General features: G+C 37.2%; 1 long non-coding RNA gene across 1 annotated transcript; it reads right to left on the bottom strand.

The window, feature by feature from the left end:
- Positions 1-2633: 2633 nt before the first annotated feature.
- LOC138923818 (uncharacterized) lies at positions 2634-21076 on the bottom strand. The gene is made up of 5 exons (XR_011437964.1): positions 20944-21076; positions 17157-17223; positions 11123-11157; positions 7398-8195; positions 2634-3774 (listed from the first exon to the last, which is right to left on the bottom strand). It is a non-coding gene; the product is annotated as an uncharacterized lncRNA (long non-coding RNA).
- Positions 21077-23798: the final 2722 nt, after the last annotated feature.

Genomic DNA, 23798 nt, shown 5'->3' with positions numbered 1-23798 from the left:
CCCCACATACTATTTATTTTAGTTTTGTAGTTAAAAACTCCCTTATATAAGAACCAAGGGAGGCTCAGTTACCATTTACTGCATGGCACCTTTAAAATTCCTCACTACATCTTTCCCTTTTCCCTTTTGCATTGTATGTCCACCTGTTACAATTTCTGACTGTCAATTAATATACAATGCAAGAAATGCACATACTGTCAAAATCATTGACTTTATAACTCTTTTCACTCCAATTTTCTCTTTGAAATAAGTGAATCAAAGACCTTTTTTTCACCCTATTGTTTTTACTCTAAAAGCCACTCAGCTCTTAATAAAAAGGAATAATAAGTACTAGTTATAAAATAATCTGTCAATCAATCAGGCACTTACACTTTGGGCAGATTGCTTATGGAGCTTTAGAAAAGATTTTTTAAGAACACAAATAAAGGAAAACCGCAATTAAATTAAATGTAGATTGGAAAATTCCATTTTATATTGATTTTATTAGTAGAATTTGGAAAGAAGCCTGGTGACTATATTAAGCTGATGTTGAAATGGGTGCATTGATAGAGACAAATAGAACCTTGGCCAGTTGATCATGGAAAAGTGTCCCCTGAGCCCTCCATTCAGGCACTTGGGAGGAAGCAAGCATCCCCTTCTACTTATTTGATGCCTGTAATCTCTTAGTTAATTTTTGGTATTTTACTGTATTATCTGTAAGGGGAGAGATGAGATGAGTCAAATCCCCAGGAATAAAATAGAAAAGTATATGCTACCTCTCTGCTTTTATGAAGCTAATTGCAAATAATAATGACACGAGTGGAGATTTGACGTCATCTGATGTGTACTATAAACTGTTTCTCAGTTCTATCCTACTTTTTCCTTTTTTAGATAAAAACTTTATGAATATGACTATATTTCCTGGTTTTCAAGGATTTTTTTAGGGAGACTACTTTGCTTTCTTCCAGGATGGCCTCTAAAATTGTGTGTATCAAATGATATCCTCAAACACAGCATTTTCATCTAACTACCAGAAATATTTGCCCAAATAGTTTGTGTTTGCAAATTTAGAGGCTGGGTTAAGACCATTTGCAAAAAAATGGCCCTGGAAATGTCAAGTACATACAGCCTTTATATAGCATCATAAATATTAAAGGGTAGAAAAGCTAGATCATTAAGTTCCAGAGAAGTAGTATACCACATCTGCTTGACCGTCAAAAGAATAAGAGGCTTCAAATTTGAGGGGGTACTTGGAGCTTCAACTTTAAAATCCTCCCCTCCAATCTATAACATACTGTCACACATTCTTGGATTCAAAGATAAATTTTTGGGTTCTTTTTAAAAATGGACATTTCGGGGCTGGCCGTGTGGCTTCGTGGCTAAGTGCACATTCCACTTCGGCGACTCAGGGTTTGCTGGTTCAGATCTTGGGCACAGACCTACACACCACTCATCAAGCCATACTGTGGCAGCATCCCACAACTAGGATATCCAACTATGTACTGGGGCTTTGGGGAGAAAAGAGGAAAAAAGAGGAAGATTGGCAACAGATGTTAGTTCAGGGCCAATCTTCCTCAAAAAACACAAAAGGACATTTTATGTTCCATTGGCCTGTTGCAGTGTTTCATTTGACACACACCTTGAGAGGAAGGTTGATCTTCAGGGCTCCCTTGCATTGGCCTGTGAGGGATGGGTGTCAGAAGCATCTGTCTGTAACAGTACAATTCTGGCTGCAGCAAGGCAAGATGGCCATTGCTTCCTATTATCTACTTAAAAAATATACAGCAAGAAGTAATACACGGACAGTCTGAGGCACTGGAAATGGAGAAAATTGGGTTTCATGACATTTTGGTAGCAAGCTATGTTCAGAATATAATGTGACAAAAGTTAACAGTGACCAATTCATAAGATTCTAGATGACACTCTAGATTCTATACGAGAGAGGTTTTATCAAACTATTTCAGAAAGAAAAATTCCCTAAGGCTGCTTTTTTACTTACTCAAAGGTAAATATAAAATAATAATAGCAGAATGATATTCCTAACAGCGTGCCTTATGGTTAACAAAATGGTTTCTTGCAAACTATCTTATTTGATCTTTTGAACATCATGGATGCTTTGCATTATTCTTATTTGCACATGAAAACACCGAAAGCCAGAGAACTAAAGTATTTCACAAAATATTACACCATTAATAGCTCACATGTTCATGATTCTAACACATGAGATTTATTTTATTTTATTTTGAGGAAGATTAGCCCTGAGCTAACTACTGCCAGTCCTCCTCTTTCTGCTGAGGAAGCCTGGCCCTGAGCTAACATCCGTGCCCATCTTCCTCTACTTTATTTGTGGGATGCCTACCACAGCATGGTGTGCCAAGCAGTGCCATGTCCGCACCCGGGATCCGAACTGGCGAACCCTGGGCCGCAGAGAAGCAGAACGTGCGAGCTTAACCGCTGCGTCACCGGGCTGGCCCCAAACACGTGAGATTTAATTCCAAAGCCTGGGACAGTTTACTAAGCTATTTTCATTTATTTTAATTTTAATCCTATCCCCAAATGTATGTGAAACTATTGGAAATCTCACAAGGCTTTTGTTAAAGGGAAGTTTATATTTTAGACTTTAATATTTCTAAGCAAATAAACAATGATACAGCTTTTTGGATTTTGACTTTATTTTTCTAATTGCTTTTACTTACACAGTATTTTATATTTCTCTGTGACAACAAGAAGGGAGAGTTTTCACTACGTGGACTGAAATTTCTTTGAGGACGAGCATTTTATGTGGGTTCTTAACAATGGAATGGGGCTATTGTTCATCAACAGGAGAACTTAAAAATTGTTAGGGTTTTATTATTTCGGCTACATTGTCACCTGGGCATTACAAACTCCATTCCTGGTGCATTGAGTGGCACAACCTATTTAAACACAATTCAAGAATGAGAAATAGAACAAGGGATAATTGTTCAGCATGGTGGCGAGTGTCACTTTGTGCTTACTTCCATCTGGGACCTTTAGGACCAACCTCTCTGATCTACTGATCTGAATCTCTGATTCTGATCTCTGGCCTGACCATGAGCTTGACTGCAATGTCCTATTACATCTTAAATTTTAAAAATAAAAACAATAAGTTTGGGGCATTGAGGTAGGGCTGAGTCCAGGATTCCATCCTTTCGTCCCTTCCCTCTGTGTTCGTTTGCTAGGGCTTTCACAGCAAAGGACCACAGACTGGGAAGCCTAAACTATAGAAATTTATTTTCTTACAATTCCGAGGGATAGAAATCTAAGACAGGGTGTCGGCAGGGTTGGTTTCTTCTGAGGTTTCTCTGCTTGCCTTGCAGATGAGCATCGTCTCCCTGTGTCTTCACAAGGTCTTCCCTCTGTGTTGGTGTCCTAATCTCATCTTCTTATAACATGTTGGATCAGGGCCCCCACTAATGACCTCATTTTAACTTACCTCTTTGAAGACTCTATCTCTAAATACAGTGACATTCTGAGGTTCTGGGGGTTAGGACTTCAATGTATGAATTTTGAGGGGGCACAATTAGCCCATAACAACCTCTCACTTACTTCTTCACCATCACTTCCCTTGAAAGACAAGTTGCTTATCTGGTTGCTTGGCTCCCAGGACACTGATGGAACTCCTTTGCTAGATGGCATCGTAGGGCAGTAGGAGGTCATGCATGTGGGTGTGGTTCTCCAACAACCTCTTGACTTTTCCTCTTGCACTCATACTGACAAGATGGCACATGACCCAAGGGCTTGACCCCAAAGAACTTCTTTTTCTGATTCCTCCAGCTGTGTGGACAGAGGAGAAAAGGACAAAGAAAGAAAAGTACATTATAATGTTTCACATTGCTAAGCAAAAATCACAAAACCTAAGCATTTGTTGAAAAGATGTTCAAGTTAAAGAAAAATACACCTCTTAGCCCCATGTACCCCTCTGGCTTCTGTAATAGCTTTCTGTCTCACATCCCAGACACAATTCTGAAGTTTCCACTTTCTTACCTCTCCTTCATTCTTCCTCCTATTGCAATCCAGTTCACTCATTTTTTTTTTTTTTTTTTTTTGCTGAGGAAGGTTTGCCCTGAGCTAACATCTGTGCTGATCTTCCTCTGTTTTGTATATGGGTCACCACCACAGCATGGCCACTGATAGACGAGTGATGTAGGTCTGCACCCAGGAACTGAACTGAGGTGGCTGAAGCAGAGCCCACTGAACTTAACCACTAGGCAACAGGGCTGACCCCGGCTTCATTCTTTAATCAGTCACTAACACTGCTCTCTTGAAGATCATCATTGAATTCCATAATACCACATTCAACTGACAATCTTCTTTCCTTATCTTCCTCATCAAACTTAACACTTTTCCTTCTCCAATCTATTCTCTTTTTTTTGGTGAGGAAGATTGCCCCTGAACTAACATCCATTGCCAATCTTCCTATTTTTGCCTTAGGAAGATTGTCCCTGGGGCAACATCTGTGCCAATCTTCCTCTAGTTTGTATGTGGAATGCTGCCACAGCATGGCCCAATGAGCAGTGTGTAGGTCCATGCCTGGGATCTGAAACCATGGACCCCAGGCCACTGAAGTGGGTCACGTGAATCCAACCAGAGAGGCTGGCCCCTCTCCAATCTGTTCTTAAATCCACTTTGTAAGTTCTATATAGTTTTGAGATTATTGTAACTCCCAATGGATTTTTTATTATTATTATGTGCTGACATTGTATACCTGCTTTTTCTCCAAATTCTATTTTGTCTGGTATAAAAATTACTAAACCAGTTTATTTCATCCGTGTTTGGGAGACATACGTTTTCCCAAGACTTTAATATAAATTGTTCTGTATAGTTTTATTTGCCATTCCTCTGAGGATAATCTGTCTTTTCTCTCTAGGTGATTTTCTTTGTGTCATTAGTTTCTGCCATTTCACTATGATGAATTATAACGTTTATGTTTTTAAGTTTACTCTCCTTGGAATTCGTTGGGCTATCTCCATCTCTAAATTGGTATATTACATATATATTACATTTATATACTACACATATATTATTATGCATATATAGTATATTACATGTATATACCAATTTATACATATTTAATTTATTATATTTATTTATATTTATAAATATATACCTATTTCTCACTTTATCTTTTGTGTCTCTTAACCATTCTTTAATATTTTCTACTTCTGACTCTCTGTGCCATATTCTGGGTAATTTCTTCATCTGTATTTTCCATTTACTAATTTTCTTTTTATCTATCTGTGCCTAAATTGCTGTTAATCCTGCCCATTAATTTTTTCATTTAAATAATTATATGTTTTTTCCTCTCTAGAAGTTCAATTTGTTTCCTTCCTAGATAATTTTCTTGTCTCTTAATCTTTGTTCATATTTCCAATACCTTTTATATATTTAAGCACATTAAACTTGCTTATACTCTGTTTCTCAGTCACTCCTATACCCGAAAACTTGGAATTTTATTCAGTTGCATCTTTGTTTCTGCTCCCTCCTGCTCATGGTATCTTATTTCCTTGTTTGTTTTGTAGATTTTGACTAAAAGCTTATTTTCCTTGAAATTTTATCTGTGGTAGTGCAGAGAGAATGGAGATGGAGATAGGTTTCTCCAGAAATATTTGAACCTGCTTTTGCTAGCCTTCTGGGGGCACCATCAGTCCCAGGACCACTTTATAATTCTGGAATACCTGTTAGTTACTTATTGGAGGCTCTTGATCTATTCTCCACGTCTTACAATATTCTTTCTTCTTTGTTTCCAATTTTCTCTTTTCATAGCCTTGTGCTAATTATTTTTGCATGGATATTCATGAGATTTTTAGCATCCTAAACTTATTTTTTTAAACATGCTTTTTGAAATATATACACTCGATGTTTGTTACAACATTGTTTACAGTAGCCAAGACTTGGAAACAACCTAAGTGCCCATTGACATATGAATGGATAAAGAAGATGTGGTATATATATAATGGAATACTAGTCAGCCATAAAAAAGATGAAATCTTGCCACTTGTGACAACATGGATGGACCTTGAGGGTATCATACTAAGCAAAATAAGTCAGATGGAGACAGACGAATACCTATGATTTCACTCATACATGGAAGATAAAACAACAACAAACAAACACATAGATACGGAGAGCAGATTAGTGGTTACCAGAAGGGAAGGGGGGTGAGGGAAGGATAAAAGGGGCATAGGGGCCATTTACGCAGTGACGGATGGGAACTAGACTTCTGGTGATGAGCATGATGCAGTCTATACAGAAGTCAAAATATAATGATGCACACCTGAACTTTATAAATTTTAGTAACTAAAAAACATCCTTTAATTTAAAATTTAAATTATGTTGTAAACGTTATAAAGCAACATTACTTCAATAAAAATAAATGTAAAAAAACATGCTTTTCATGTTGTTCTATTATTTTAATCTCGTTTAGGATGAATTGACCTTTGGTTGTATGCTTTTGGCTATCTTTCTAATGTTTTTGTACCATCTGTGTCCCTTTCTCTCTCTCTTTCTCTCTTCTCTCCTCTAGCCTTTTTCGTCCTTTCTCCCCCTCCACTACCACTTCTTCTTCTCCTTCCCTCTCTCCCTTTCCTCTTCTTCATCTCCCACCCTCTCCATTTCCTTTCACTCTCTTTCTTTCCTCATTATCTCTGTCTAACGGTTTTTCATTTACTGTGATTCCAAATCTATAAGCAAATCCTGAAATGCCTTCTGCACCAAGGTACCACTGGGGCTCTTGCATACCACTCCCCAGACCATTTTTCTCAGTTTCCTTGTGATGCTGTGTGTATTTTCACCTATTTCTCTAGGTTTGAAGCTTTAAATAAGGCACAGTTTCAGTTCCTGTATCATCAGCATCTTGGAATCCACACTATCCTCTGTTTTCAAGGAATTCTCCTACCAAATAGGAAGCATTTCTATCCCACTTCTCCACATGAGCTGAATCCCAGCTACCTCTGCTTTCTCTGGACCTTGACTTCAGCAGGCTAATTGCTTCTGCCTTGGTTTGTGTGATCTACGGGGAAGATTATCTTATTTTTGTGCCAAGTTACGTCTCTATTCTTTTTTTTTCACTTTATATGTCATCAGTATATGACTGGAACCATAGAGTTACCCAAAAGCATGAACTTACAGAGTCATCTTGGCTGGAAGTCCAAACTGTTTCCTACATTGCTACTTCTTATTTTCCTAAAACACAATTTTGAGCAGTTTACTCTCTTTTCTAAAATAATCTCTTGACCTCTCAAAGCATTAACCTGGCAGGATAGTAAAGTGTCTGGCTCAGAAATGTCAAATTAAGGGAAGTTTTTTAATTATTAAAAAAGTGTTATTTGAATTATTGGTGACAACAATTTCCACAGTGAAATCTCCAAATTATAGCTTTTTAGATGAACTGTTCTTACCTTGTTTTCAAAGGCTCCTGTCCAGTTTAACCAGCAGCAACCCGTTGAAGATGTTCCCATAAGAATTAGCTTGAAAACTTATATCTTCCTGAGTAGATTTTCATATGGAAACATAGCCTAGGTAGTAATTTGCGGATCAAGTATAAAAATAATATCGAACTTCAAGTAAATTTGTTAGGAATGAAGAAAGTTGATGCCTCCAGTATGCACAAATTTACCAATTTTAAAGTCTTTAATGATAACCTTCTCAGATATCTTAAGATTTCTTAATACAAGATATCTTAATACATTTGAAGAAGTTAAATTATATCAGTTTCCTATTGCTGCTGTAAAAATGTATCACAAACTTTAGTGTCTTAAACAATGCAAACTAATTGTTACATAGTTAGGGAGGTCAGAAGTCAGAAATGGCTAAAATCAAGATGTCAGCAAGGCTGCATTCCTTCTGGAGGCAATAGGGGAGCTCTATTTCTCTCACTTTTCCACATTCCAGAGGCCACCAGCATTCCTTGGCTCCTGGCCCTTTTCGCCATCTTCAAAGCCAGCCGTTTAGCATTTTCAAGTCATCCTCTGACTCTGGCCCCTTTTCTGATTTTCTCTTCCATGTTTTCAGGGCCTCAATTATTACAATGGCTCCATCCAGATAATCCAGGATGATCTCTCTTTTTTACAGTCAGTTGATTAACAACCTTAATTCCATTTGTAATCTTAATTCATCTTTGCCATGTAACCTAACATAGTCACAGGCTCCACGGATTAGGGTCCATCCTGGACATCTTTGGGGGACCATCATTCTGCCTACGACAGGAAAATTTAAGAAGTGTTCAAACTCTCTTCCAGGAAAAGTTCTACAGTTAACAGGGCACAGTTTGTTTTTGGTATTTTTTTTTATCTTACTTGGATATTTTATTTTATGTCATAAAGAGTGCTTCTGACATTAAAGATCCTGATATCCATAATTTGGAAATGTGAGGTACTACTGATGACGTTTTCAGATTAGACACTCTCTTGAATTGTGTTTCATTAGGTATGTTCTATCTGGTACAGTTGGAATTTATTATATCATAAAATAGGCTTACATAATATCAGAATATTGATTCTTCAAAATATTTTCTTCACACTTGAGTGTCATTAATGTAAATATTTTGTCACTTTTCTGAATGTTATTTTAAATTAAAAATTAATATTTCAATATTTCTTATTTTTCTTGCTGCATTCATATTTTTTAATTTAAAATGGATGTTTTTAATATTAAGCATGCCATCACTCTTAAAAACAATACCAACTGCTTTTAAAAATCCATTTTCTGTAGCCTTAAAACCTACATTCCTTGTAAAGATTTTATATTTAAACAGGTTTATTTTTTGTGGAAATTTATTTTTCTACTACAATGGATGATCTTTGTTTAAAGCTAACAAGTCGTTAGAATCACCAATCAAATACAATATCCTAAAAATATCTGTCATTAATTAGACAATGAAAATTTTCTAAATTTATCTTATTTTCTTTATGTCTTATTTTCTTGGGATAGTTATAAAATAAAGCAACAGTACTAAGCAAACTGTGCCAGTACCTTATCGCAAAATACACATCTAACACAGAAAATAACATAAAAATTGTAAAGTATCTACTACCACAAAATGAGAAATGTACAATCTGGTTGACCATCCCTCTGAAAACAACCTAAAATTCTGGATAAAAAATATTTTGAAGAGTTGTCTTGGGTGTTTCAGGGAGCTGGCAAGGCAGAAAAGAAATATCAGGCCAAAAACTGAGGGAAGACAGAAAACTAGAATGTGAAACAGGCATAGAAACTAGCTTTTGTATGTGCTGAAAACATAACTTAATAGCTCCAATATGCTATGAAATTAAAAATTGCATATCTAAATAAATTATACATCAAAGGCACTATCAGAATGGAAATTAGAAAATATTTAGAAAAAGAATAATAATGAAAATACTAATCAAAACTTATAGAATGCAAGTAAGCAGTAATTAGAGGAACATAGCTTTAAAATGCTTAAATTAGAAAAGAAAAAAGGCTGATAATTAAGGAGCAAATTATCCACTTAAGTTAGAGAAGGAAGAGCAGTATAAACCTAAAGTAAGCTGAAAGAAGGAAAAAAATAAAGATAGGAGAAAAATTAATGAAACCAAAGAAACATAAAAAGTATCAACCAAGCCATATATTGCTTTTTTTCCCACAAAAATTTTCAAAGTTCAAAAGCTCTGGAAAATCCCTCGATAAAAAGGGAAAAGTAAAATAATAGTAATATAAAATTAATAGTAATATAAAAGTAAAATTAATAGTAATATAAAAAGGGACATACATACAAAAAATAGGGTGATAAAAAGATAATAAAAATAATAGAAATACATTTATGACAAGAAATTTGAAAACTTAGATGGACAAATTTCTATACAAATATAACTCATCAAAGTAAATGATGAGCCTGGATAAAAGAACAGATAGAAATGGATATGTGAAAAATTTTATAGCCTTTAACAGGATTACATTTTTAGTTTAAAATTTTCCCAGAAGGAAAATGTCAGCCTAAACGATTTTACTAAGTTCTTCCAAACATTCAATGAATTTATGTAATAATTTTACACAAATTCTTCCAGGAATATTAAAAATATATATATATATTTCTTAATTCATTTTATGAAGGTTATTTAACTTTGATAGCAAAGCCCAATGAAGATGAGAAAGGAAATTATAAGCCAATTTCACATGTAAACATAGATGCAAAACTGCTAGACAAAGTATCAAGCATTAAATCCAAAATGTGTAACCAAACAGAAGGAAGTAGAGAGGAATGGGAAAGAGAAAGAAAGAGATAGAGAGAGCAAGGCAAAGTTGAATCTGGGCAAGTAATGCAAGGTTGTTTTCTGTATCCTAAAAAACCAATTTTTGCAATTGATCGCATTAAAAGTTAAGAGGAGAAAAACCATATGTTAACCTGAAGAGATCCAAAATAAGTATTTAATAAAGTACTTCATGATAGATCTGTTGTAACCTAGAAACAGAAGAAAATTTCCTTAACTCTGATAAAGAATATTTACCAGATTAACTACAGGAAACTGCACTTTATGTTAAATGTTAGCATTTTAATGTTTTAATATTGCAAAATGACCTTTTAGATCAATGGGGAAAGAATTAGTTTTCAATAAATGATTCTGTGACAATTGGTTATTTATTTGGAAAGAATAAAATTTGATCATTACCTCACTGATATATGCAAATAGATTTCAACTGGATTAAACAGTTAAATCTAAGTGGCAAATCTATGAAAATTATGGCAATAGGGCAAAATAACTGATGATCTTGGCTATGGAAGCATTGCTTAAGCAAGATATAAAAAGTATATAACATAAACTAAAAGATGAAGATAAACTACATTAAAATTCTCATTATTTTCATCAGATTATACAAGCAAGAGAGTAAAAAGACAAACTACCACAGGGAGAAGATATTTCCAATCCATATCACTGAGAAATGATTAGTATCCAGAATATTTAAATAACCCCTAGAAATGAACAAGAACAAGGTAAACAATTCAGTAGAAAAATGAGTAATAGACTTGAACATTCATTTCACAGAGGGACCCCCTACAACTGAAAAAGCAAAGGCTCTTAAACTTTATCTTAAACACTATATTTAATGTTCCAACATTGTAAAATTATGTTTGATGTTCAGAAAAATATAATGGTGCCCCCATTACCAGTTTTATTCAGCATATCCTGGAGATAGGAGTATCTGAAAAAAAACAAGAATTAAGGAATCTCTCACAGATTAAAGAAAGAGACAAAACCAAAATACAAAAAATGGGAATGCTTTGAGGGATATAGCACCAGATATGGATTCTAAGCAAAAATTAAAATATGGAAGGAAAGGTAGTTTTCAAGAAATATTAATTATACCAAACCAAGCTGAATTAGAAAATCAGACTAGACCAATAGATTCTTACCGTGTTTTATATAAAGTTATCTTTTCTTTTAAAAGTATTTTCCCCCATAATTTGACTCTCTTAAACTTGACTTGTTTTGTATGCATTTATTTGTTACTTGGCTGGAAACATTCCTACCTCCACCTGCAGAAGGATACATTTTCCAAGTTTCTGTATGTTTACTTAACATGACATTCTTCGATCTTGCTCCATTTTTTTCTTGCTTGTATACTGAAGATGCTAATCTTTATGAGTTTCCTTTTGTTTGCTTGTTTTCTTCCTGGATATCTATAGAACTTTTTTCTTTATCATTTAGAGTTAAATATTTCACTTGGTATCCCAGTTTTATCTTTGAATTATTTTTTATGTTTTAAAAATATCTTAAAAAGTTTTAACCTACAGAAAGTTGCAAGAATACTACAGAAAACAACCTTATGTCTTTCAGCTAAATTCGTCAGTTGACATGCTGCCACATTTGTGTGCTGTCTCTATTGTTTATTTTTTCTGAATCATTTGGAAGTTAGATATCATGATATTTCACTCCTAAATATATCAGTACACGTCTTCTAAAAATAAGGACTTTTCACATGTCCACAATAAAATTATCAAATGCAGACAATTTTATATTGATATAATAATATTACCTAACATTTAGTTCAAAGGTTAATTTTACAAAAAAAATGCCCTTTACAACTTTTTTTTCTAATTCAATATCCAATCCAGGATCACGCCATGCATTTAACTGTGAAGTTTGATAAAGGTTTTCCTGGTTCCCAGTGAGCCCTCTTGATCTGGAGGGGCTGTTTTATTGGTTTATTCATATCTAAGATTCCTATTATATAAATATTGGATCATCTAGATCTGTTCTCTGAGACCCTAATACTTTTTCTCTTCTCTGTCTCCCTCTTCTTTTATTTTCTTTCCTTTTTCCCCCCTTTTCTTTTTTTTAACTCCAGGTGCCCGCAGGAGGGGTGATGGAGGGCAAGAGTGGTCTTTTTCAGAACCGCAATGCACCTCACTGACTCCTTCAGGCCTGTAGTCCAAGAGCCTGGAAACTGGCACTGTCCAGGGCAATCTCCCAGTTCAGGCCCCTGATGCTGATGTTAGTCTCCCAGGAACGCATGATTCAGCCTCCACTGGACGCGGTGATTGCATCCTCTCGGTCATGTAGCATTGCGTGCACAGTCCCTTCTGCCGTGCCCTTGTCAACATGCACCACAAGATCTCCCAGTCCGAGTACTTAATGCTCCAATCTCATTCTTCTTTGTAGCCACAGTGAACTTTTGGATCCAAGGGAAAATTCCAAGGAGGCAAACTTGAACTTCCCAACATACTGCTGTCTCCAAACTTGCCCACTCGGCCTTCATAGACCGCGGCCGCAAGGATAAGCAGGGCAGCCCAGGGCCGCAAACAGGAAGCCCAGAGAGCCGCCGTGATGGGAGCCCGGGCCCGGCCCGTAGGTGCCCGGCATCTCCCGCCGCGGGCTCGGCGTCCATGGGACTGTGGAGCGGAAACCGCGCGGCAAGTGATTGGTGAGGGGCTCCTACGATTTATTGTCTTGATTTTTGTTTCCTTGTCCATCTGAAATTGCTATCTTGGGGTTTAATCTCATTAATTTGACTTTGTGCTCTGTCCGACATGTTGAGGCTCAGTCCTTCCAGTATAGTTTTTAATTGAGCAAATCGTCGTTGTGTGTTTTAAAATCTCTGTCTACACGAAACTCAGGTTCTTTCTTTTTCACAAACTGCATGCTATAGTTTAGTAGATGTAATAGCCTCTTGAGAATTGCGTAAGAATATTTTATCTCCTAGGTTTAAGAGTAAATTTTTTTCTGAGAGAAAGGTTACTTTAAGTATTCAAAGCAATGTCCCCTTTTCTGGCTACATTTTCTCTACATATATTGAGTAATTTTTTTCTGTTTTCTTACTCATTACAAAACCTCACCATGCTGGCCGGCTGCTTACAAGTACCGCCTGGTCCAGGAAGAAAACTCCTCAGGCTGATTTTCTGCTTGTGCCTCCTGACAGAAAGCTTACCCTTATACTATGATGTTAGAGACTATTTAATGGAGTGTCCCAGTTTCTTTTAACAATTTGATGCACACACGTGTGTCTGTGTATATATGTCATTTTCGTGAAAATATTTAGTGTGAGAGAATAAGGAATTACCGTCTATGTTCTTGTTGACATTTTACATGAAGAAGCTTCTTGGGAAATCACTGTGCATCTCTACATTGCCTTAAAGTAGTTCATATTCTGTGGCTTGATAATTCCATTTCTAGAATTTCATCCTAAGAAATTATTAGAGGTCTATCCAGGTTTCAATGTAAGTATTCTTATTAGAGTTACATTTGTAATTATAAAAATAGTTAGAAATCTGTCAGTAAGTGAAGTCACATAAATTTTAAAAAAATATATGTATATGTAGACATTATAAGTCCTATAGTCAAGTTTTTAATTTTTTAATTTTATTTTTTACATCAGAATACTCATAATCTTAAATGAAAACAGCAGGATCCAAGAATGTGTATAAAATCTAATCCCACTTTGGTTTTATATATTTATGTGTGAGAGGGGAAAAAAGCTTGGAAGGAAGTGAATCAAAATGTTAACAGGGTTATTTTAAATGTCCTCCTTCCTTCTTTCCCTATATTCAAAATTATCTATAAAACCAGACATTACTTTTCTAATAAAAAAGAAATAATAAGTATTATTTTAAATTAAATCTCATTATCTAAAATTGAATTTTTTGTCTTCCTTCCCAAATGCTTGTCACTTACTGACATTTCTATCACTACAGATGGAACCATTTTTCTAGTTTCTCAGACTTACAACTCTGGATAGTGATTTCTTCCACTCCACTATATTCCACGAGCAGGACAACCCCTCAAGTACTATGGCATGTATACTCTTCTTGTGGGAGTTGGGAGTAGGGTGGAGATGATAGCTGGAAATAATACTATAATATATTGTACATGTTCTGATTGGTCAGACCTATATCTCATGCTTCTACCCTGGAGCAATGGTGTAGCTTAATTTGAACCACATGCATGGAAAATAGAGAAGGTCTGGCACCTTAAAGGAAATTTGTGGTGCTGAGGCTTCTACTTATTGTTTGGAGATGTACATGCCAAAAACTGTCAAAAGCATATCCTTTGTTTGGTCCTACTCATTTCGATCTGAGACCTGGCTTACGCTTGATTTAGACTGTGTGTTTCCTTAAGGCGAGGTTTATGCCATTCATAATTTTATCCCTAGTGCATAGATAGTGCCTGGCTATAACACTGAATTGCTTTCATTTGTTCTTTAATCATGTCCGCTTTCATGTGATATTTACTTTATTGTCTTAAACAGTTATTTAAACATTGTATGTTTCAAAGCCTCTACACTTGTTTCCTCATCTTACAGAATTACGATGGTCAGAATTCAAATGCTAATGCTCCTTATAGTTTCCGTACTTTATAATCCAAATATATTTATTATACTAAAAAAAGAGGTTATAAATATGTTTAAGCCTCTACCATTCAAAAACTATCCCTTCTGTATCAATGAGTTTGCCTTAAGCAGCAAGTAATAGAAAACCCAATGGGAATACATTTCCCTTAAGAACTTAATAAGCTTTCAGTCTGTTTTCTTCTGGTCAATTTCATGTGCTAATAAGTACATCCCCAAATTTTGTCTTGCAAAATGTTTCTCAAATTTTCATGTGCTTATGAATCACTTGAGAATCTTGTTAAAATACAGATTCTGGTTAAGTAGAACCGGGTGGAGCTTGAGATTCTGTGATTCTAATAAACTCCCTGATGATGCCGATGTAGTGATAGCAAAAAGCCTAGAGTTGTTTTTACATTTAGAGAATTCTCAGCCTTTCTGCCCAACTCCACCGTTCTCAGTTTTAATGGCCTCTTCATGAGAGCTTTAAACAACAGACTTGGGTAGAAGGAGCTACCCATAGTCCTACATTTGTGCCCCTTGACTCCTTTATCTTTTGGAAAGCACTCAACGAGTGGCTCCAATTTTATTAATTTTATGCCTAATTATCTTTCCCTTCTCTGCCTCTTCAAGTTTCCCAAACTTCTAGATTGGAAAGGTGAGATCCTCGCTGCCCTTGCCCTACCTCTTTCATTCAGTCATTTCCAAATTTTTGAATCAGTTATCTTGCAAACGAGTCCAGAGGCAAAGCAGTTCCAAGGACGGTTAACTCGGTTAACTCGTTGGCTCAACAGCGTTATCAAGGAACCAGATTCTTTCCGCTGTGCCACCCTCAGGTTGTCAGCTTGTACTCTTAAGCTAATGTCCCTCTTTTTCCCAAAGTGTTTGCTTTAAATTCAGATGTCACATGCACACAACAATATTCAGAGGTAGAAAAGATCTGTTGCTTTAACACAGAACTTTGTAGGAGAAGCACTCATTTCCAAGAAGTTCCTAAGCATAATTCTTTGAAGTCTCAGCTAAAATTTCATTACTTATCCTGGCAAGAAAAACATAATTCCATGACTGGCTTAGAGATGTCTAATGTTTTAATATATTATTTGTAATATTAGTCTCAGGAGACTGGATAATGGGCATCCTGCTAATTCTGATGCACAGGGACACCATTTTCCAGAGCAAGAAAGATGGAAGGAAATGGGTGGATATTGTACTACATTCACACTCAGGGTGAAGACATCCTAGTTCTGTCCATCTAGTTGTCCACTCCACGTGGAAGGAGAGATGGCTTGAGGAACAGGTCGACACTGGCAGTGTTGGTAGTGGCTAATAAGTTACTTGGCTATCAGGGACTTTGAAAGAAAAAAATTTTAAATGAAAAATTGAAAAAAGATGCGGGGGATGGGTATGTGGAAAGGTACAGTGTGGCAATATTTGTATTTCATGTAATGCTCAGCAGAGGTAGTCCATTGTGGAAGAGGCTCGCAATAATTAGTTAGGTAAGATGACCTACCTAGTGGATAACAGTCACCTTTCTTTAGATGCTTCATGCTTACTCAATGTATTGTGTTTAAAATGACTATAGCACCAGGAATAGAGGTTCCACGTGGGTTTTCTGGCAAGGCTCATTTGGCTACTGCCACTGCTGAGTGTCCAACTTATTCTTGGTGGGAATTTGCCTTCACGGCCTGCAATGCTTCCACAAGCAGCATTGTTCATGAATTTGTAGAGTGACTTATCGACTGTCATTTTTTTTCCATATGTATCTTGTCTGACTAGGATCACATTTCACGACAGTGAGCCCACAACTGCAGAATTCACTAATCTTTACCACATACCTCATCCAGAAGCAGCTGGCTTGACAGAACAGTGAAATGGCCTGCTAAAGCCTCAGTTGTAGTGCAAATAAAGAGAAAACGCGTTGTGAGAGGAGAATGATATTTCTAAGTGATGAGATGTATGCCTTAAACCAGCAGCCAACGCCATTATGGGCTCCATACATGGGGTGTGTAATCTGAGAGTTAAGGCATAGAAGTAGGAGTGGCTCCTCTTGCAATTACTCTTAATTATACACTAGAAGAATTTTTCCTTTCTGCCCCTAAGAGTATGGTTCAATGAATTTGAAAGTCATAGTGCCTAAGAAAGCTATGCTTCACAAGGAAGCATCAACATGTTTTCAATAAATTGAACGCTGAGACTACTCCCTGAACATTTTGGGCTTCTCGTGCTGCTGAACCATCAGGTAAAGAACGTGAAGCTCACTCTACTGCCCTGGGTGATTTATCACAATCAGGAGGAAATTAGTGTATTGTCACAGAATAGAGGAAAAGGGACCATGTTCAGAACTCAGGAGAATCACTGGGGTACCAGTTGATACTTACATTTTCGCCTGAGAGCATTAGAAAATTGTGCTAAGCCGAGGAAGACGTGGCGCCAATGGCTCAGAATCTATAAGAATAAAGATATGACTTATTCCACCAGATCCAAACCCTGTCTAGCTGAAGGGGCTGGCAGAGGGCAGCGAGAATACAGAATCATAGTAGAGTTGCTTAGAACTTGTGACCTGCTACAGAAGTGAAGAGTGTAGCAGCTACAATTCATGATATTAATTGATTCTTTCCCTGCATGTTGGCACTGCTACATTATCTGAAGAACATCATTTGTGGCAAACATTTTAGATTTTCAATGAACAATTGGCCAGTTAATCTCAGGATGCCTTTGAATTCCTATTGGGATCCTGACTGATTTATCTGCCTTAGAGAGTCTCATGTCTTCCCACGAGTTTATCTCTGGCTCTAACTCTGCCATGAGCTTCAAACATTGATATCCCATTGCCCATTGGTTATCTTCAGCATAGGTTATTGTTTTTTTCTCTAGCTCCCATAGTTGTTGGCATTCTCACTGAACTAATCACCTAAGGTGGTAAACATCCTAGACTGTTTCTTCCTCTTCTCCCTTTAATGTCCAAGGCAATTATCCAGTTGATTATATGTTCTAAATATTTCTTCATTCTGTCCCACTCTCAAAATCACAAAGGCCACAGCCTAGTTTATGCTCTTATTTTATCTTGTTTGGATTATCAAGGATATAATCCAAATAAAGTTGGACCCTTAACCCCCACAAGAAATCACATTTGAAGAAACAGCAGTCCAAAGAAAAACCAGAAGCAAAAGAAATTCTAATCTCTAATCCAAACTGTCTCTTAGAAAATACCCAGAGGGAGGAAGTACGTTGCTAATAAACTGCAGTTGCACTTAAGCCTCCCCACCCCATCTCTGCCTCTGTGCTCCACCCTCCGTGTGGATGACAGCTGCTTCTCCCAAACACTTCATCCCTGTGCAAAGCTCAATTCTAGTATATCCTTTTCTCCTGATTGTGATTTCCCCTTTTTTCCAATATAAACCCTTTAACTAGCTCTTTTACTGAGACAGTCTTTTTCCCGAGTTATCCTCGTTGTCTGTCAGAAAGCCATGGTGCTGTGCAGAAAGACACAAACGCTTCCTTAGAAGTTGGAGAAGAAAAGAAGAAATAGGGAAGTCATGAAGAGCAAGGAAGGTATTAGTTTGTTAAGGCTCCTACATTTTCTTCTAGGGAACTAATGAAGGGCCACACACCTCTTCCTGCTACTTGGAAGCTCAGTCATTCCTCAACCATCAGCTTCCTTTCATTCCCCACACAAATCCTGCCTACTCCCTTCTATTAGGTCAAATTGCATTAGTTTTGGTGTCTGTGGTGGTACTGCCTACATCTACCTGGTTGTATTCTTCCAAATTCTTCTTAGTACACCAGTCAGCTAACATGCCAGTGTTTTGATTTATTAGGTTTCTGAGGGATAAGATTATGGCTGATTCATTAAGTTATTTTTTTCTAAAGGTTCAGTCAGGCATGCAATGTGCCTCTGCCACAACTGATGTAAATATGGGCCATCTCTATGGGCTTTCTCATGTCGGCAAGGGCCAGAGTTAGATTCATGGTCATTGACATCCTGCTTGTGACCTACCCTGTCACACTAGAAGGAAATTGCTAGGCTTATTCTCCAAAATTGATGTAGTTTGTTTTGGGGGGGTTTTCCTGGTGGATAATGGAAAATCCGATGCAGTGGACTGAATGTTTGTATCCTCAAATTTATATGTTGAAATCTTAACCCCCAATGACGGTTTTAGGAGGTTGGGCCTTTGGGAGTAATTGGGTAAAGAATGTGGAGCCCTCATGAATGGAATGAGTGCCCTTATAAAAGGACTCCAGAGAGCTTTCTTGCTTTCTTTCCACCATGTGAGGATACAAGAAGTCAAGAGTCTGCAAATTTGGAAGATGGTTCTCATCAGAACCCAACCATGCTGGCACCCTGATCTTACACTTCCAGTCTCCAGAACGAGAGAAATGAATTTCTACTGCTTATGAGCCCATTCAGTTGATAGTACTTTGTTATAGCCGCCTGAAAGGACCAAGACACTTGCCTATCTATACCTACTGCAAATTCTCCTGCTCAGGGACTTATTTCAAGAGGCTGAAGCATACCTGAAACACTGCGTGGATTCCATTTCCATTCTTGAGGGCAACTCTGTCTTTTTTCCTCCTTACTGCTGATTAATGAACTTTCCCAATAGTGAGAAAACTAGGGCTAGCTCGATTTTAAGAGTAAAATAGACTGTTCAATTGTTTACTGCAAATCTTTGCAGAAGGACATGCTCCAGACTGTTCTGATTCCCTGGTGTATGGGCCACTGTGGTTGTCCTTCAAAACTGATTTTTTAAAAAAGGTGAAGCATTTTCCTTGTTGATTAGTGCATGGTTAGGAATTTAACACAGGAGTTTCAGACATTCTCTACCCTGATTTATAATTACCACAGGACAATCTGCCACCAAAATGGAGATCCTGGTGGCCTTGTGTCCGTGAGTAATCTCCAGTCCTGGGTCCTTTGGATGCGCCCTTCAGGTGTCAGTATTCCTCTGCCTCTGATGCCTGCCATTCCCACAAAATTTCAGCGATATGTTCTCATCATGAAGTAAATTGTTTTTTCTTTGATCTCTGGCATGGCGATCCCTGTGAATTCCTGATTCCATGTTTATAGTAACAGTTAATCTATTACAGTTATTCTGCAACCTATCTGACCCCCAGGTGGATACAGAGTCTCCAGGGGATCATGTTTCTGTCCTCCTTCTAAGGATAACTCTAATTTCTTAATAAATGTGTTGTAGCTTAAAAAGCAATTTTCAGCTTCTAATTTGGGTATGAAGGAAAGCAGAAAATTTGGGCAATGGCTGGAATGGGGAGGTAGGATTTAGGAAAATATTGTCAGATTGGTGAAAATTAAGCCGTATTATGCTGATAGGAAGGTTTAGTTACAACAATGAGGAGTGAGGTTCCAGGAGTGAAAGGGGAATACTACAGGAGCAGAGTCCAAGGGAAGATAAGAGGAGATGGCATCTAGGGCACATGACTGGAAGAATTTCCCCTTAGAATGGAGTAAAACCCCTTTTATTGAGAGAATGGCAGGCGAGGAGCCTATATTCAATGTCACTACTTCTACCATTCACTCAGAACTCTTCAGTCACCCTCATCACAATATTGAATGAGTTTTATTAAGGTCACCAATTTTCTTCATCTTGCCAAACTAATGATAATTTTTTTGTTTTTATTTTTATTGACCTCTCACCAGTTTATTAACTATTTGACCACTCTTTTACACTTAATACATTATCTATCTATTTTACACTTAATACATTATCGATTTCCTTCCCTTGTTTCTCTTTCTACACCAGACTTCTAAATGTTAGAGTTGCTCAAGGCTCTGCTCTTTACCTTCTCTTTTCTCTGTCTACAGTCTTGGCTTCAAATAACATCTCTGTGCTGATGATGTTCAAGTTTATATCTCTCTCACAGACCTTTCGCTTTAGTTCTCATCTCCTCATTTCCATGTCTAACAGGCATATAAGTTTATCATGGCCAACACAGAACTCTTGATTTCCTATCTCATACCTTCCCACTCCCATCAAACATATGTTCCTCCCCCAAGCCACCAGCAGCTTGTACTGCCCAGATGGCCTCCTAACAGTTTATTCTGTCTTCACAACCCCTACCCTCCACCCCAACCACTACCACCACAAGCTTATCCACATAGCAGCAAGAGCTATGTTTCTAAAACATAAAATAGATGTCATTTCTCACCTAAAAGCTTCCAGTGATTCACCTTATAGCCAGAAGTAAATCCAGACTCTTTTCTGTGGCCTTTGAGATTGTGCTGTCTGGCTGTTGCCTGTATCTTTGACCTCATTTCCTTCTATTATCTCTCTTATTCAATACATTCTGGCCACACAAGCCTTTGTAGAATTATAACAAAAGGTAGAGGGCCACTAAAAGAGAAAGACAAACTGGATTCTGTGTGGCTAACCAGGACCTAAAACAAAAACAGAGTCAAGTGGCCATGCCAGGACTGAGGTGCAGTCACGTACTCTGTTCTCAGAAAAACCACAACTTGTACCTGAACCTGAGTGTTCCTTCCTGACGCCTGGCCAGAAGCCTGATACAGCTGATTTTAGAACGTCAGTATCTGTAGGGGAACCAACGAATCAGAGGGCTTTCAAAACAATCCCTGTGGTCTACGGTTTTTGCCTTCATAAGCCTGCCCTCCCACATTCTGCCCCGAGCGTACTTTCTATGTTTCGGAGGCTGCATCTCCCCGGTTTGCAAACTGCATGAGCAACAAAGTTTTCCTAACTAAATTCTTGCATCCCAGATATTTTTATTGGCACCTTCTTTGTGTTCCTGAGTATTCAGTATCCCAACATTTTCCTCTCTCAGCCTTGTGTCCTCTTGCTCGTCTATGTGGGATATTTTGCTGTTGTCTCCTCCTGGTTCGTTCAACACTTAATTCAGAAAGCATATCTTTAGAGAAGTCTTCTCCAACTACTTTAGCTAGAGAAGACTCCATATTTTTCTGTTTTGGTTACTTAATAGTACTTGAAAGGATTTTGTATTTTTATAAACATGTTACGTCTCCCAGTCCTATTAATACACAGGCTCCTTGAGAGTTGGATCTCTGTTTGTATCTCTAAAGTACCTCAGTATTTATTGACTGATGTAAATTCCCAAGGACATTTTTTATACTTCTTTTTCATTTTAGTGAACACCTTTGTCTGGGTCTCAGCCTGAAGCAGTAATTCCTGAGCTGTCCATTCTCCCCCAAACTGCAGTTCCAACCTCAACGTTGTCTCTACCACGTTCCTTTGTTTTTCTGGTGAAATTTCAAAAATAATGAGGGCCACTTTTTGCACTTCTTTGTAATATTTAAATATTTCTTTTTCATCTCTTATACTTCAATATTCTTTCCATAGGTGACAGCTACTCGTCCTCAAATTTCTTCCTTCCCAGTATCTCCATTTCTAGCTTAAACTTCTCAAAATATAACCTGGCGGTTCTGAGCTCCTCCGCTTCTCCCTGCCTCCTATAGAACTACCTAATCGTTCTGCTCATTTCGCTGGTAAATCCTCTTTGTTGTCTTCATCACATCCACTATGGCAGATGTGTCTCCTCATTATTCTTATTAACATATTCAAAGGCTTAGGAACCAAGCAGGAAGGGGTCAGCGGGGGATCCAGAGGCAGTGGAAAGAAAGGCCTACGAACTAACATAAATCTCCACTTCTCATCCCCTAGAACCCACCCCCTACACTGTTGGCGGTGTGGTCTCTATGAAATGTGAATTGCAACTTGCCAGTGTCCTGCTTAGTCAGGTCCAAGGTCTCTAACTCTAGACTATGAGTACAATGAAGTTAGGGCCTGTCCTATAGGTCTCTCTATTTCACCTCTGTTTACTGACTGAATAATGCAGTTCTTGTCTCATGTCAGGCCCTCAATAAATATTAGTTGAATGAACAAATGAATAATAACCTTTTACAGTGTTCCTTTACATAGTATAAGCCCAGACATATTTGTTCCTGTTTAACAGCTCATCCTCATTTTGCAATGCTGGCTCGTTTGAAGTTCCAGAAACACACTGTGATAATTTCTACCCTCATTTCCATTCTCAAATTCTTCTCTCTGAACCAAATGGCTCTTTAGCCACAACTTCATCCCATTGTCTACTTTCATTCAGTTCATTCTTTAAAATTTTCACAAGGATAATATCCATAATGTTCATATCCACTTCTTCTTTCCCATACATTGTGGATGAGAAATAATAGATACTTAGTGGATGCTTGTTGAATTAAATGAAACTGAATAATTTAGCCTTTCATTACAAAGATTTTCCACATACAGTATTTTATGAGCTTGTCCCAATAGTCTTTCTACTTTGGCAGAGTAAGTATTACCATTCTCAGTTTGCAGATAAATTTGTTGAGGCTCAGAGAAGTTTGAGTGGTTTTCTGGATGCAACATGATTTGTGACAGAGGTGGTGCTAAAATTCATATCTTCTGATATATACTTCCCAGTTCATGGTGCAGACCTTTGATTATATTTTCATGGTTCCATGGGATCCGATTGGATTCAGCAGCCTTCTAGAGTCCTCGTGGCAGAAGATGCCAATTTGTTTTGTTTGTTTTGTTATTTTGTCTTTTTTCCAAACTGGAACCAGCAAAAGATCCATTTCTGTAGAGATTCGGAGGATGGATGAAGACGAAGTCTTTTCTCTCTTTGAGCTTCAGAAGTTCCTCTAGAGACATAATGGGAGAAAGAGGGTTGTTTTGTTATAAGGATTTTTTTTTAAATAATAAAAACACAGTATTACATTTGCAATTTTATCCCACTTCACAGTATTAAGCGCAATTTCTAAAAAACTTAGAACATGCCATTTTTATTAATGGTCCATTTAAAACCACCAAACATTTTGATGTCAATTACTAAAACAAGGTTTAACGCTGTCAAAAAGCATTAGTGCTAAAAACAGTCATCCTCTCTGTGTTTTCATCTGCAAAGCATTACAATTTATAAAACAATTTTAACTCTGAATACGTAAGGCCCTGTATGAAGGTTTCCATATGTTAAGAATTTTATTTGTGTGTTTGATTTTAAATTGCTTTGAA

The sequence above is a fragment of the Equus caballus genome, chromosome 4 (assembly GCF_041296265.1).
Source record: "Equus caballus isolate H_3958 breed thoroughbred chromosome 4, TB-T2T, whole genome shotgun sequence".
In the NCBI taxonomy this organism is placed as follows: domain Eukaryota; kingdom Metazoa; phylum Chordata; class Mammalia; order Perissodactyla; family Equidae; genus Equus; species Equus caballus.
The sequence above is the reverse complement of the archived record's forward strand: the minus strand, read 5'-3'. Positions and strand labels throughout refer to the sequence as shown.